This window comes from Corythoichthys intestinalis, chromosome 6 (assembly GCF_030265065.1).
Source record: "Corythoichthys intestinalis isolate RoL2023-P3 chromosome 6, ASM3026506v1, whole genome shotgun sequence".
Lineage (NCBI taxonomy): Eukaryota > Metazoa > Chordata > Actinopteri > Syngnathiformes > Syngnathidae > Corythoichthys > Corythoichthys intestinalis.
In genome coordinates, this window is record NC_080400.1 from 39,967,777 (window position 1) to 39,980,868 (window position 13,092).

At 37.7% G+C, this 13,092-nt stretch overlaps 1 protein-coding gene across 1 annotated transcript in view; it reads left to right on the forward strand.

The window, feature by feature from the left end:
* Positions 1-2,328: 2,328 nt before the first annotated feature.
* The window catches only part of slco1c1 (solute carrier organic anion transporter family, member 1C1), a 68,425-nt gene continuing 57,661 nt past the window's right edge, over positions 2,329-13,092 (forward strand). The window contains exon 1 of the mRNA XM_057838314.1: positions 2,329-2,533. The gene's annotated coding sequence lies outside the window, so the exon portion shown is untranslated. The remainder of the gene's footprint in view (positions 2,534-13,092) is intronic.

Below are 13,092 nucleotides of genomic sequence, written 5' to 3' on the forward strand. Positions count from 1 at the left end.
TCACGGCATGTTTTTACATTGGAAAAATTATCGCGACACACCACAAACCAAAAATGTTCCAAAATTATCTTCTGTATAGTACTCTACATATATTTAGGTATAAAATAATTTCTCAATATTTATACAGTACTTACTCAGTGTGAAACTTGAGCCTGTTTAGATGAACACAAAGCCTATATCCTGGCAGGAATCTTCTTCAACAGCTCTTTGTCTCTCTCTGTTTTTACTTTTTTATAGCAGTTAGACTTTAGCAATGTCTTTAACCACATCAGGGCTGAGCATCTCACTGAGAAAGGCTTTGCAGACATGTCGTATTAATGTCTCTGCCGCAATGTGGGACTTTTTGTATTTAGAAATAGGTTCAGCAACAAGGTAACTGGCTTTGAGGGCTTTCTCATTTACCTTTGTAGTTTTTCCTCAAAAAAGTTGCCTGTTTCTCTGTGGTTTTACAAAGCCGAACAAAATAATCCATCGACTTGTTTTGAAGCGACGGATGTTTCGTTTGGAGATGACGTTTAAACTTGCATGGCACCATGGCGCCGTTGGATAGCTGCTCATGTCGCGTTCAACAACTGCTCGGATTTCTAGCCATCAGCCACAATGCTGTCCTCGACAGTGTGTTGGAATAAAACACAGGTGGAGGATTGTCGGTCGACAATGTGTTGGAATAAAACACAGGTGGAGGATTGATGGTCGTCACATATGGATAACGTGGCTGATGGCTAGAAATCTGAGCACTTCTTGAACGTGACACGAGCAATACCTCGCTCATCTGCACACGACCGCAACCTTCTACCTACTCCTTCCTTACTACTGCAACTCTGCCCGACGACGTAAAAAGAAAAAAAGCGATATTGGATAATTTCTCGCGGCACACCTGACGATCTCTCATGACTGTGGCACACTGGTTGAAAAACACTGAGATAGACTAACAACACTAGACGCTAGACTATACAAACATGTAATAATGGCCTTAACCCTTTATAGGGCACTCATTTAACTCATTGGCTGCCATTGAAGGCACCAGACATTTAATCCATCTTGAATGAGAGTTGCCAGTCCTTGTAGTCAAAATGGATTGAATGTCTAGAGCTTGCCTGGCACGGCCAGACTGTTCTCCCTGTGTTTTTCAAACACTGATAGAATAGTCTGGGACCCAGCCCATTAACGGGCTCTCGAGTACAAAATCAATCGACAAATCAGATCCGTTCATTTGCGTGACGTGTTCTTAACGAGCAACGTCACTCTTCTGCGTCGGAAGCAGTCTCCACAACAACACAGATGGCGAACAGGAGAGCCGAGAATATGTTCCAATCCACGGTAAAATCAGTTTTAAATTACCAAAAACACATCGACACAAGTCATTGACAACAGTCTGTCTCGCGCTAGCCATGTTGAATAAATTACGCTCTCCTCATATGTTTACTTCCGCGTGCAAGTCCCTCGTCCCGCCCGTCGCTGATTGGTCCACTCCACTGTCTGTTTGCTGTGGCTTGCTCCGCCCTGGAAATTTTATCCGCTTAATGGTGGCCAGACTCAATAGCTGGAACAGTGGTGAGTCTAGAGTACCAGGCTAGTCTAGAGCTGCCAATGGCACTGAAACATGAGCTTTAACAGCCATTCCATGATAACAATGAAATTCTCGAAAACTTTACAGTGTTATTGGGGCCAGAAATTGTTTTCAATAATTAATTAATTAATTAATTAATTAACTAACTCATTCATTCATTCATTCATTCATTCATTCATTTTCCGTGCCACTTGTCCTCAGTCATGAGGTTTTCATTTTATTCATTTAGGTTACTAACATTTTATTAATTTATAAATGCATATATATATATATGTATATATATATATATATATATATATATATATATATATATATATATATATATATATATATATATATATATATATATATATATATAATCTTTTTTAATTGACCAAAAATAGTCACTTGCTTTATCAAGAGTTATTAAATCTATCATTAGAATCTGATGTTACATTTCAAAATAAAGTCTGTTCAAATCTTCATAGTTAGGTACTGTAGTTACTTAAATCTGATTGAATTTTTTGGTCGAGAAATACTTGGGCAATTATGTTGTGTGGCTGTGCGATTGAAAATGATTTTATTATTATAATTAGTATTTTCATAACACACACACACACATATCACGCAACTATCGATTTTCATGAAGACTATCCCAAGAGTTTCAATATTGACTATAATTCCGCTGTTATTACATAACCATTGAAAAATATGAGTTTGGGGCTTTTATTTTGAAATTGTCTATGGGCGCGTTTACAGCACATTGCCGTAATGCGGTGTACACACGGAGATTGACAGGCTAAATGGAGGCAGCCTTGACTTGGGCTTTTAAGTGGACCCTCGGAGGCTGGACGAGCCGCAGATAAGAGCCCATTCTCTTCCAATCCTAATGTGAAGTTGTAGTGCAGCTGGTTGACCCAAGCCCACCTGTACACTTCCCATCTCAGAATCTCTACCTCGACTCAACCACGCTTTGTGACGAAGGTAAGCGAGTCGCGCTTAAAGTTAAGCACAGTTTAGTGTATATATAATAGAACCGCTTTACCAGTCAATTTTATAAGTAGTCTCTTATTGCAGATATGGACAAGTCATTAAATAAAACGATGTAAACATTGAAAACGTCATTTCTCACGTCACGTTTATTCATGTTCGTGTCAGTAAATAAAAAAAATTCTATGCCCGATGGGAATTTATACTTAAAATATTGTCTAAACAACCAACTAAAATGTCACAAAAAGTATGAATACTAAAATAATGATTGTGTTTTCTCAGTTTACTCACAAATGGACCTCTTCAGTGTAAAATGTTAAAACGTTTTATTCAACACAAAAGTGAAGCCCTAATTTATTGTGAATTACAACAGGTTGATACACAGATTACTCGTTGTATTTTCTGCCATCTAACGGAGGACCATTTAATTGTTCTGCTGCCGCCTTTCATTTTATTTCATTGCCATTGATGGATGACAAAACTACTGTATGTGAAATTGTTTGATTTGTGAAATTGAAATGTTAAAGTCAAATTTGATAGTTTCCAAGGGTTCCCTGACATTTCTGCCCAAACAATGTGGTCGGGCATATTTGTTTTATCGTATAGACATAATTAGGATTACAAAATAGAAAATTTATAAACACATTCGTGTGTTTGGAAATGTTCTGGTTCATATGACTATCAATCTGGGAAAGATCCAATTGAGACCCGTTTCATGGGATGAACTTTAAAAGATATACGTATACAGTGTTGTGTTCCTGCTTAAATTCAGCATTGATGCCTTATTCCCTGTCTGCAGGCTGCACAACATAGGCGGAGTTTGACATTTTGGGGCGGGGTGGGCACCATGTGTTGATGACCCCGAGACTCATTGTCAGCAATAAAATTGATTTACAAGAATATTTATAATAATAAGTTGAAAATGAGCGTTTTCTTGTTTCCCATCATTTTGCAGGAGAATTCTAAATCAGGCTGCTTAGGACAGCTATAATTTTCGCCAAGATCGTCATCCATTGAATATGGTACACCCGCCGGTGGTGGCTCTGTTGTACAATTAGCGTCTTTAGTAGGACAAATTGAAACTCCGCTCATTATTTTGGCGGTGCTCTCGGGCGTTTCATGGTCCAGATTTTCAATCCTCGGTTCTTGCTCAGTAGTTGTTGTCGCTTTTGAAAGCTTAGGTTTGAAAAAATTACTTATATCCATCTTGCCTCTTCGGTCCTCAGGTGGTTTTAACTAAGCAAAGCAAATGACCATGTAAGGTGCTCGTCACATGATCTGTTCGAAAAATAATTTTGACCCATTATAAAAATATTTCTTTTGTTCATTTAATTCATTTTTGTTAGTTGTTTTATTGCTTTGCTCAGATTATTCCAGCACCAACATTGTTTGTAGCCTCGCTCCTTGAAGACCACGCTTTTCCATGTACTGTTGTCCTGGTCACATTTTGTAATTTTTTTTGGGAGACTGCATTTTTTCCCCTTCTCGGTGATTTTTTGCTTAAGACTTTGTTTTCTAAATAAATTCAAGACGCCTCTGCAACTGGGTCCTTGGCCTTTCTTGACTGCCCGTAACATACGGCTTCTGATTGGAGAATGGCTCCCCAGATAGCAGACCGACGTGGAGATGGTGGATCAACTTTCCGCTATTGATCTTATATCGTTGAATCAACGTTGACACCTGACGTTGATCACTTTTGCACTCTCAATTAATGTTGTTTCAATGTTGAAATCCTGACAAAACCTAAGCGTTATTTCGATTATCAATAATATTGGAACAACGCTGAATTAATGTTATGTTTTACTTCATTTTCAACCATGACGCTATCATTGCTTTTAAATATGCCTTTATTTAGAGGTCCCGCTTTATTTACTGACAGAAGAAACAGCTTGGCTGACTAATAAAATATTATAGCTACTGAATAAATAATGAAAATAAAAACTTGTCTAGATTTAAAATAATTTTTAACAATGCTCAGTAAACATATTTGAAACTTAAGTCTCCTCTTCATTATGACAAGCTTCGGTGTGAACCTTGCCACCAACGCGGTCTAGGACGTAGCGTAGCCACTTCTGCACAGTAGCAGCGAATGTGTATTCTGACGCTTCCATTCCTATCTGCCTCATATGTGAATCTGAAGAATACAAACAAAACGGCAGTCACAAGGAACGTAAGTAGTCGTTAGTTTAGTTTTCCAACGCCTCTGCTGGCGTCTCGTTGGTGGGGTTTCAGTCCAGGCCGCACTGAAGGTAACAATAGGGTGACCATATTTTGATTTCCAAAAAAGAGGACACTCAGCCCGGCCTCAAGATACTTGAATTTTACTCGAAGTTCATGCAAAGTTGCCTATATCACTTTAATATATTTAAAGTGTGACCCCTCACTCTGGATGAAAAAATGCAGTTTGAAATTTTTTTTTTTTTAAATAACTAAAACCAACACACATATATATGTATGTGTGTGTATATATATATATATGTATAATGCAGACCCATGGAAATGTAGTCCAGTCAATATACTTACACACAGTAGACTATGTGCCAACTAAACATTTTTATCAATTACTATCACGACAATTGTCCTTGACAAATTGCTGTTCCCATTCAATTGATATTCTCATTCAATGTTCTAGATTGCACACAATAATAACCTAAATAAACGGAAACTCCGACAGAAGTCAACAGTTGCCATTATATACGTATTTATCGTTAAAAAAAAATTAACAACTGGGCAGGCGTTGGGGCCAAATCGTCAACCCAGTAGATGGCGGTAATGCCTCATGATAGGGGTAAACTGCCAAAAAAAAACAAGAAGAACTACTCCTTCCCTCCCTACTACTAGGAGCCATGTCATCGCAGGCAGGCACTGCTACCCAGTGGCTGGAGGGCTTCCCTTCAAATTGGTCCCGTGAAAAATCATAAAAACCGGACATTTTTATGAATTTATAAAACCCGCCCGGACGACGAGGATACTACAAAACAATTGAATACATAGACAAGTAATGGGCTAGCTAAATTTAAAAAAAATGTATATACCGTATTTTTCGAACTATAAGTCACAGTTTTTTTTCATAGTTTGGCTGGGGGTGCGACTTATACTCTGGAGCGACTTATGTGTGAAATTATTAACACATTATTATATCATTTCACATGCTATTTTGGTGTTTTGGAGTGACACTGATGGTTTGGTAAACTTGTTAGCATGTTCTTTATGCTATAGTTATCTGAATACTTCTTAATAGCTTTGTAATACGTTAACATACCGGCCACGTTCGCATTTCGTTGATCATGCGTCATGTAACATTATCATACTGTACACTTATTCAGCATGTTGTTCTTTATTTTATTTTTATTTTAAATTGCCTTTCAAGATAGATATCTGTTCTCGGTGTTGGATTTTATCAACTAAATTTCCCCCAAAAATGCGACTTATATATGTTTTTTTCTTCTTCGTTGGGCATTTTATGGCTGGTGCGACTTATTCTCAGGTGCGACTTATAGTCCGAAAAATACGGTATATATTGGACTCGAATATAGTTAACACTGTTATTCCTATAACATGCACAGCTCATGTGCTAATGCTAAAAACACATTGAAAAGTTCACTAAAACAATTTTTCACCACTCTTAAACATACCTGACATAACAACATAACTCTTATCACAAATCTTTGTCCATAACAGTATTGTCCTGGCTGGTTTTATAATTCTACGTGTGGATTTATTTATCAAAATTGTTTCTAGCGAACATCAACAACTAGCCCAAAAGGAAACCCACCAGGATAGGTTTGGTTCAACAAACTTTCCTCTCTTTGGCTCAATACGCACTGGACTCGTATCCAAAACCTTCTAGCTGTCAATAAAATGTGAATGACTAACTTTAAAGTATCAGGGAGTGTTATTTATCTGTACAACTTACGTGGAAGTTTCTGGAAGTTTTTTTTTTTTTTTTAACATCTGACATTCCCGCTCTCAGAGAAGAGATGGCATTCTTTGCGTTTTGGTGCATACAGGTGCATTCGAAATAACACATTGATTAAAAAATATATTATCTGGTAATTTAACGCTGGGTTACAAATACAAGTGGTAATGACAAATGAGGTTCTTTCTACCGTAAGACATCATTGTCGTTGAAGGCTCTGAAAAAGTGCAGCAGGCTTACCTTTAAATGTGGCTATCCTTAAATGAGGCGTTTCCAGTGGAGTCCGTTTAAGGTGATTCGCTGTCTTCCCGGTCAACCAAGAACACAAATATTTTTCAGAACTCCCGCTCATCCATAATTAAATGACTTTTTAATCATAATTCCCGGTCAATTATAAATCAACTATTTGTCAACATTAGTTTATCAACTACAAAACAATGTTAACCCCAACCATCGCCTGACATACCACAGAACAACGTTGTTTCAATGTCACTGTCATGTGTCGCCGGTATTTGCAGCATTGATTCAACATTGTTTATTGTTGAAAAATTTGATGTCAACTTTGATGGATTTTGATGGAAAATCGACGTTTATTCAATGTTGGTCTGCTATCTGAGTCCTCTTGTCACACTCGCAGAAACATCGTTTACTATCCAAAAAAGCTTTTAATGACATTCTTTGCTCATCTTTTATTGAGGAAAGTGTGTTTCAGACAAAACTTGGAAAATTCAATTCAATTAAATTTTACTTGTATAGCCCTATATCACAAGACCTATCCACATGCATTCCGCTATAGTATTCAAGCCGATAGTTGCTTCCTGGTCACGTCTGAAGCTCCTGCCTCTTTCCCCTGATTGACTCGCCATCAGAAGGTGATCAATTCACATAAAGCCACAGTATGACATATTGGTTCGCTGAAGAACAAAAACATTGTTTCCCGTCAAGAAAAGCTCATGATGTTTTTTCTTCTTCTTTTGATGAGGGCATTCAGTGTATTTCCGTTGAAGTGTATTTCTGATGGTCATGTCTGTAGCTTCCACCTCTTTCTCCTGATTGGTGGATAACAAATGCTTGATCTGATTGGTCGTTGAAAGCAGGGGGCGCGGTTGGTGGATAAAGAAGCTTGATCCAGGGGTGGACTGGGACTAAAAAACAGCCCTAGAACTTGTAATTCTGCAAAGACATATTTGTGCACATATTTTAAATACATTTTTGTTCAACAATGATCGTATCACCAATTGACAACAATAAGAACAAGTGATCGGGTAAGTAAATAAAATATAAATAAAAATATATCATTAAAGATTGTCTGCAAACCAAAAACTATGAAACAACATATTTTCACAAAAAAGCCTTATTTTAAAGAACTGAAGACACTTTTTTTTTTTTTAAAATAAAAATCAATACTCGGAAAAAAGGCCAAGCAAGATTTAGTATAAATGTCTGCAATTCAAGTCATTGTTTACTGTAAAAGAAAAACAAAAAAAAACAAAAGAACCAAGGAAGCAATAATCATCAATATTTGATAGCTAAAACGAAACACACAAATGCTGAACAATAGTTTCTTTAGCAAGTTACTTTTTTTCAGCTATTCTATCAATCATCAAATAACTCTAGTGAGATTAGAATCCTACAATCCTACTCTGTTGTCATGAGTATAAATGCTTCCAGGTGCTCTTGAGTTTGAGTGTTTCTTAGCCTGTTTTTGACATGTGGATTCAAATATTAATTATTAAATTGCAAATACATTATTCAGTATTATCCTATATAAAATTAAACAAAGATTCCCTTTTGTTCTGTAATATTTATATATATTATATATTTCTGTATATTACCGTATTGGTGGTATTGACCGTATATAAGACGGTGTTTTTTGCATTGAAATAAGCCTGAAAACGAGGGGGTCGTCTTATATTCGCGGTCTAGACAGTATACCTATTCACGACGCTAGATGGCGCCAGATATCATTGAATCGATATTCTGTCAGGACAGATCTCAGCTACTCTCCCTATTCACGACGCTAGATGGCGCCAGATATCATTGAAGCGATGTTCTGTCATGACAGATCTCAGCTACTCTCATTTTATTGCAATGTTTTTCCTTATTTAGGTTTGCTTCAAGACTACAGTTATAGTTAGACTTCACTTTGATAGTTAATGCAGTTATTGCAATGTTGTTGTTTTATCACAATAGATTGGTTTATTTACATTTCAAAAACCAGAAGCCATTTATTTACAATTGTGATTGCACTTTAGTTTACATTAGGGCTGCAGTTATCGATTATTTTAGTAGTTGATTAATCGATGAACTAGTTTGTCGAATAATCGAGTAATCGGATAAGTAACATGAAAAATTAAAATACCTTTGCTGAGCCTCAAACAGTATAAAAAAAAAAAAAAAACGATTAAATAAGGATCTATGTACAACAAAAGAACAATTGGCTAACTTGCAAAAGTCCGCTAGCTTAAATGCTATAAAACATTAACTTTTTTTTTTTTAACGATGCTCTTAACAAATGGTTCGGACACATGCTCCCACAAAAAAATACCCATAAACAAATTTAAGAATGCATTTAAAAAACATTAGCCCAAACAAAAACTTAGCTTATGTTGGTTTTGACGTGGAGCAGCTGGCTTCAGCCATGTGAAATGAGGCAGACTAGAGGGCAGTGTATCCACTCAAATCAATACAACTGATTGCAAACACTTTCAAAATAAATCATGACAACACCACAATAATTAAACGAATACTCGAAGCAGCAAAATTTAATTCGAATCTTTTTTTCCTAATTGAATACTCGAGTTAATCGATTAATCATTGCAGCACTAGTTTACATATTTAAATGTTCAGATATTAAGATTTGAATGAGGCAAAATAACATGCTTTTTCTCTCACATATATTGTTATAATAATTTGTTTCGGATGTACTGTAATTATTTTCTGTATAAAAATTAATTTGGTGTTCAAAAAGTCTTTTTTCAAACTTGAGTCTTGAAAAAAAGGCGGTCGTCTTATAATCAGGGCCGTCTTATATTCGGGCCAATACGGTAAATACAGTATAACTTTTAATAAACAAACCTTCATTTTTTAATTTTATGTGTTGCAGCACTGTGTTGTAATTTAGCTGACCTATTTTTATATTGATATACCACGTAGCCTATGTTGTGATTTTGCAACCAATTGTACGCGCTAAACAAATCCATTTTATGTATTTTCTTACAAATGTGACGTATGAATACAGATAAACAGCTTGTTTTTACCATGCATGTGTAGCTACACTGTTACTCACACTCCTTGCGCCGACAGGCTGTTTCTCAGCTTGTTCGAGGGCTGCTCTCCACCACTCCGTCCGCATTGGATGTTTAGATGGCTACAGATATCCGGTCTAGCTAACTCAAGCGGGCCGTGCTAGGGCCACGCTACAATTTCTATTTCTATATACCGCTCTGCATAACTGCAAGGCCGCCCTACAGCGCCCTCTGTCTTTGATAGATATGCGTGCTTTGGTGTATGTATTGTAACTCTTAAAAGTATAGTATAAAAGAAAGTATAGACATGTTTCCAAGGTACTTCCGCTTTAATTCCTGCTTTCTGCTCGCGACTTCCGTTCTCACGTTATTTTACATTGACAGCAATGGTGCTGGAGTGGCATCCCTCACTAAAAATCCTGAAAAAACACTATACGGAAATACTGCATCCTTCTGCTATCTCGACATGGGAAGACAACATAAAGAAATGGCCAAAAGTGACCACAAGTAAAATATTATAGTGTTTTATTGACTCTATGCCAGTTGATGAAAACACCATCAGGAACCTGAAAAGCGCCGAGGCATTCCAGTACCTGCACAGCCACAAAGTTGGATGTGTCCTCATACACGAACACGGGAATTTTGTCATTATGAAGGCAGATGTGGAACCAAGCCAGTGCCTCAATGATCCGTACCACAAAGCATAGGTGCTGGTAACAAGGAGGGAGACGTCGAAACTGCAAGCTTTACATGTATTGCGTGTCCCGGGAGTTTGTGTAGTCATGCTGCCACTGAGGTATGGAAGGTATGTTCTCCAAAAATATGAAACCCAAAATCTGGCGCATGAAAAGACTTGCTGCCTTTGCTGTTGATATTACGATGATGATTGTAATCATGAAGTTTAATAATTTTGTACTACAAATACTGCTGCTGCTTTAGCTGCTAGTATAACAACTAGGGATGGGAATTGATAGGATTTTTACGATTCCGATTCCATTATCGATATTGCTTAACGATTCGATTCTTTATGGATTCTCTTATCGATTCTAATTTGGGGAAAAAGAAGAACAAACGTTTGGATTGGCATCGAGTTTGTTTAATCAGAAGTCACAACCTTACAAACTCATAACGAGATCAAAAGAGGCCCAAAGCCTCAATGTTAACTGTGGCAATAAGTGGCAAACACACAAGAATGTGTAACATTTTACTGAAACATTTATCTAATAGAAATAAAAAATATTGGTATATATTGGCAGATAGGTTGTTGTTCTGCCTTTGGCAATATGTGTTAAAGCAGGGGTCCCCAAACTTTTTCCTGTGAGGGCCACATAACTTTTCCCTTCTCTAATGAGGGGCCGGGGTCAGTTTGTAACAGAAAAAGTGTGACGATTGCAGAAGTGCATAAATGTAAAAAAATTATTGTTTTTCAGAAAGCCACAATCAAATAACCCTTTCTGGATTCTTCACAGAATGAAAGTAAATAAAATAAAAATAATAATATAATATAATAATAATAATTAATAATAAAAACACTATTAACTAACCAAATAACCCTCTCTGAATTCTTCAAGGAAAGGGCCAGGAAATAATTAACACGATTGAGAAAAAAAAAAAATTCAAAATGGCCAGACCAAATGTGGAGGCGGGCCGTATTTGGGCCGCGGGCCGCAGTTTGGGGACTGCTGGGTTAACGTGTATTATTTACCATTACATTGAAATGCATGCCTTTTAGTTTTTGTGGCGCTTACACGCTCAAGTGGGGGCGCCCTTGCGCTTCCTGACGCGAAGAAGAACGCGCTCACGTGAAGAAGAGCGCGCTTACACCCGAAGAAGAAATGCCGCATCCAAGCGAGTGAGCAAGTTAGTGAGAGAGGGAAACACTTCTACGAGCCTACGTTCTTTGTTAATGTTAATATCTACAGAGGCAACGCCTGTATGTATCATCTTTTGTGTTATTGTTGTTGTTGTGTTTCCACTCGCGATCGGACACTTAAATCCAGTTGTGTAGTGGTTTGAACGATGTGCTAATGCTAGCGAACGAATGCTAACCATTTGTTATTACTGTTATTAACAGCTGATCATCGCTGATTTACCTTGATGCAAACCTGTTTGTTATTGGGGACGAAATTGATTTGTTTCATTTCTATTCTTAGTTTCACTCTTCAAGTGGTGGTTGAATAAAGTCAGCAAATTATACCAATGTCTTCTGCATCGTCATTTGGGAGTTTAGCTTGCTGTATAGCCAGGACTGAGCCTTAGCCTCTCTGTGAGGACAGCGCAGTCGTATTCCCTCCCGATGCAGTTATCTCCACCTTGCAATGACTGCAAGTCGCTTTGTTGTAATTTTTCCTCGTGAAGTGAAGACACACTTTCGAGCGTTTGAACCTACGTGCTGTCATTGTTATGTTTATGGCTGCAATGCTCGTGCTTACCCATCGTAACCTTTCATTTTCACACTCTTTCCTGGTGAAGTGTAGTCAAACTTTGGAGCGAGTGGTTCTTGGCGTCATGCTAGTTTGATGCGTCTGGACAACAAGACACGTCACGACGCAATACGCGTCTTTAGGAATCGTTAAAGGGATCGTTAAGGCTTTTTCATTGTGATGTCGAGGCCTCGAAACACTCGGAACCGGTTCCGAATTGGAATCGGATTTCGATTCCCATCCCTAACAACAACACAACCAAATGTCCAGTAAAGGATGTTCTTTGGTGGGTTTCTTATCAACGGAGTGATAAAAACACACAATATATATATTAGATGGTGCCTTTAAGTTTAGAGAAGCGATCCACATTCTTGAAATATTGTCAGCTGGTTTCGGATTAGAGTTGTCCCGACTATTCGACATAGTCGACGTCATCGATGACATAAATCCGTAGACGAGCACAACATCCTGTCGACGGTTAATGAAGGGATAAAAAAAATATATGGGTGGAAAGTTCAGAATGTCGGACGCTCTGTATGCAAGCGGGGAAAGCGGCGCAAAGCCAAAAAAGCGCACCAGAGTGTCCAAAACATTGACTTATTTCAAAGAAACAAAGGAGAGTACACTCTTGTGTCCCGTCTCTTCAATGCCAAGCTTGGCTGCACGTCGGCCGTGAATAAACACCTAAAGCACCGTCACCCAGTTTGTAAGTCCATCTAACTAACTAACGACATGTTTTATTGAAGTTGCTAAGCCTGTCACGATATGCAATGAGTCCATTTATCGCACGGCAAATAAAAATGAGGGCGGTAATTTTCACGGCTGCCATTTATCGCTGCGCACGTGCGTGCGTGCATATATTGGTGCGTGCGTGCTGATGGCATATGAGACTCCAGTTCCTTTCTCTTATCAACATGCTGTAGAATTAAAGTTCAGACATACAAAATAAGAAAACACATCTAT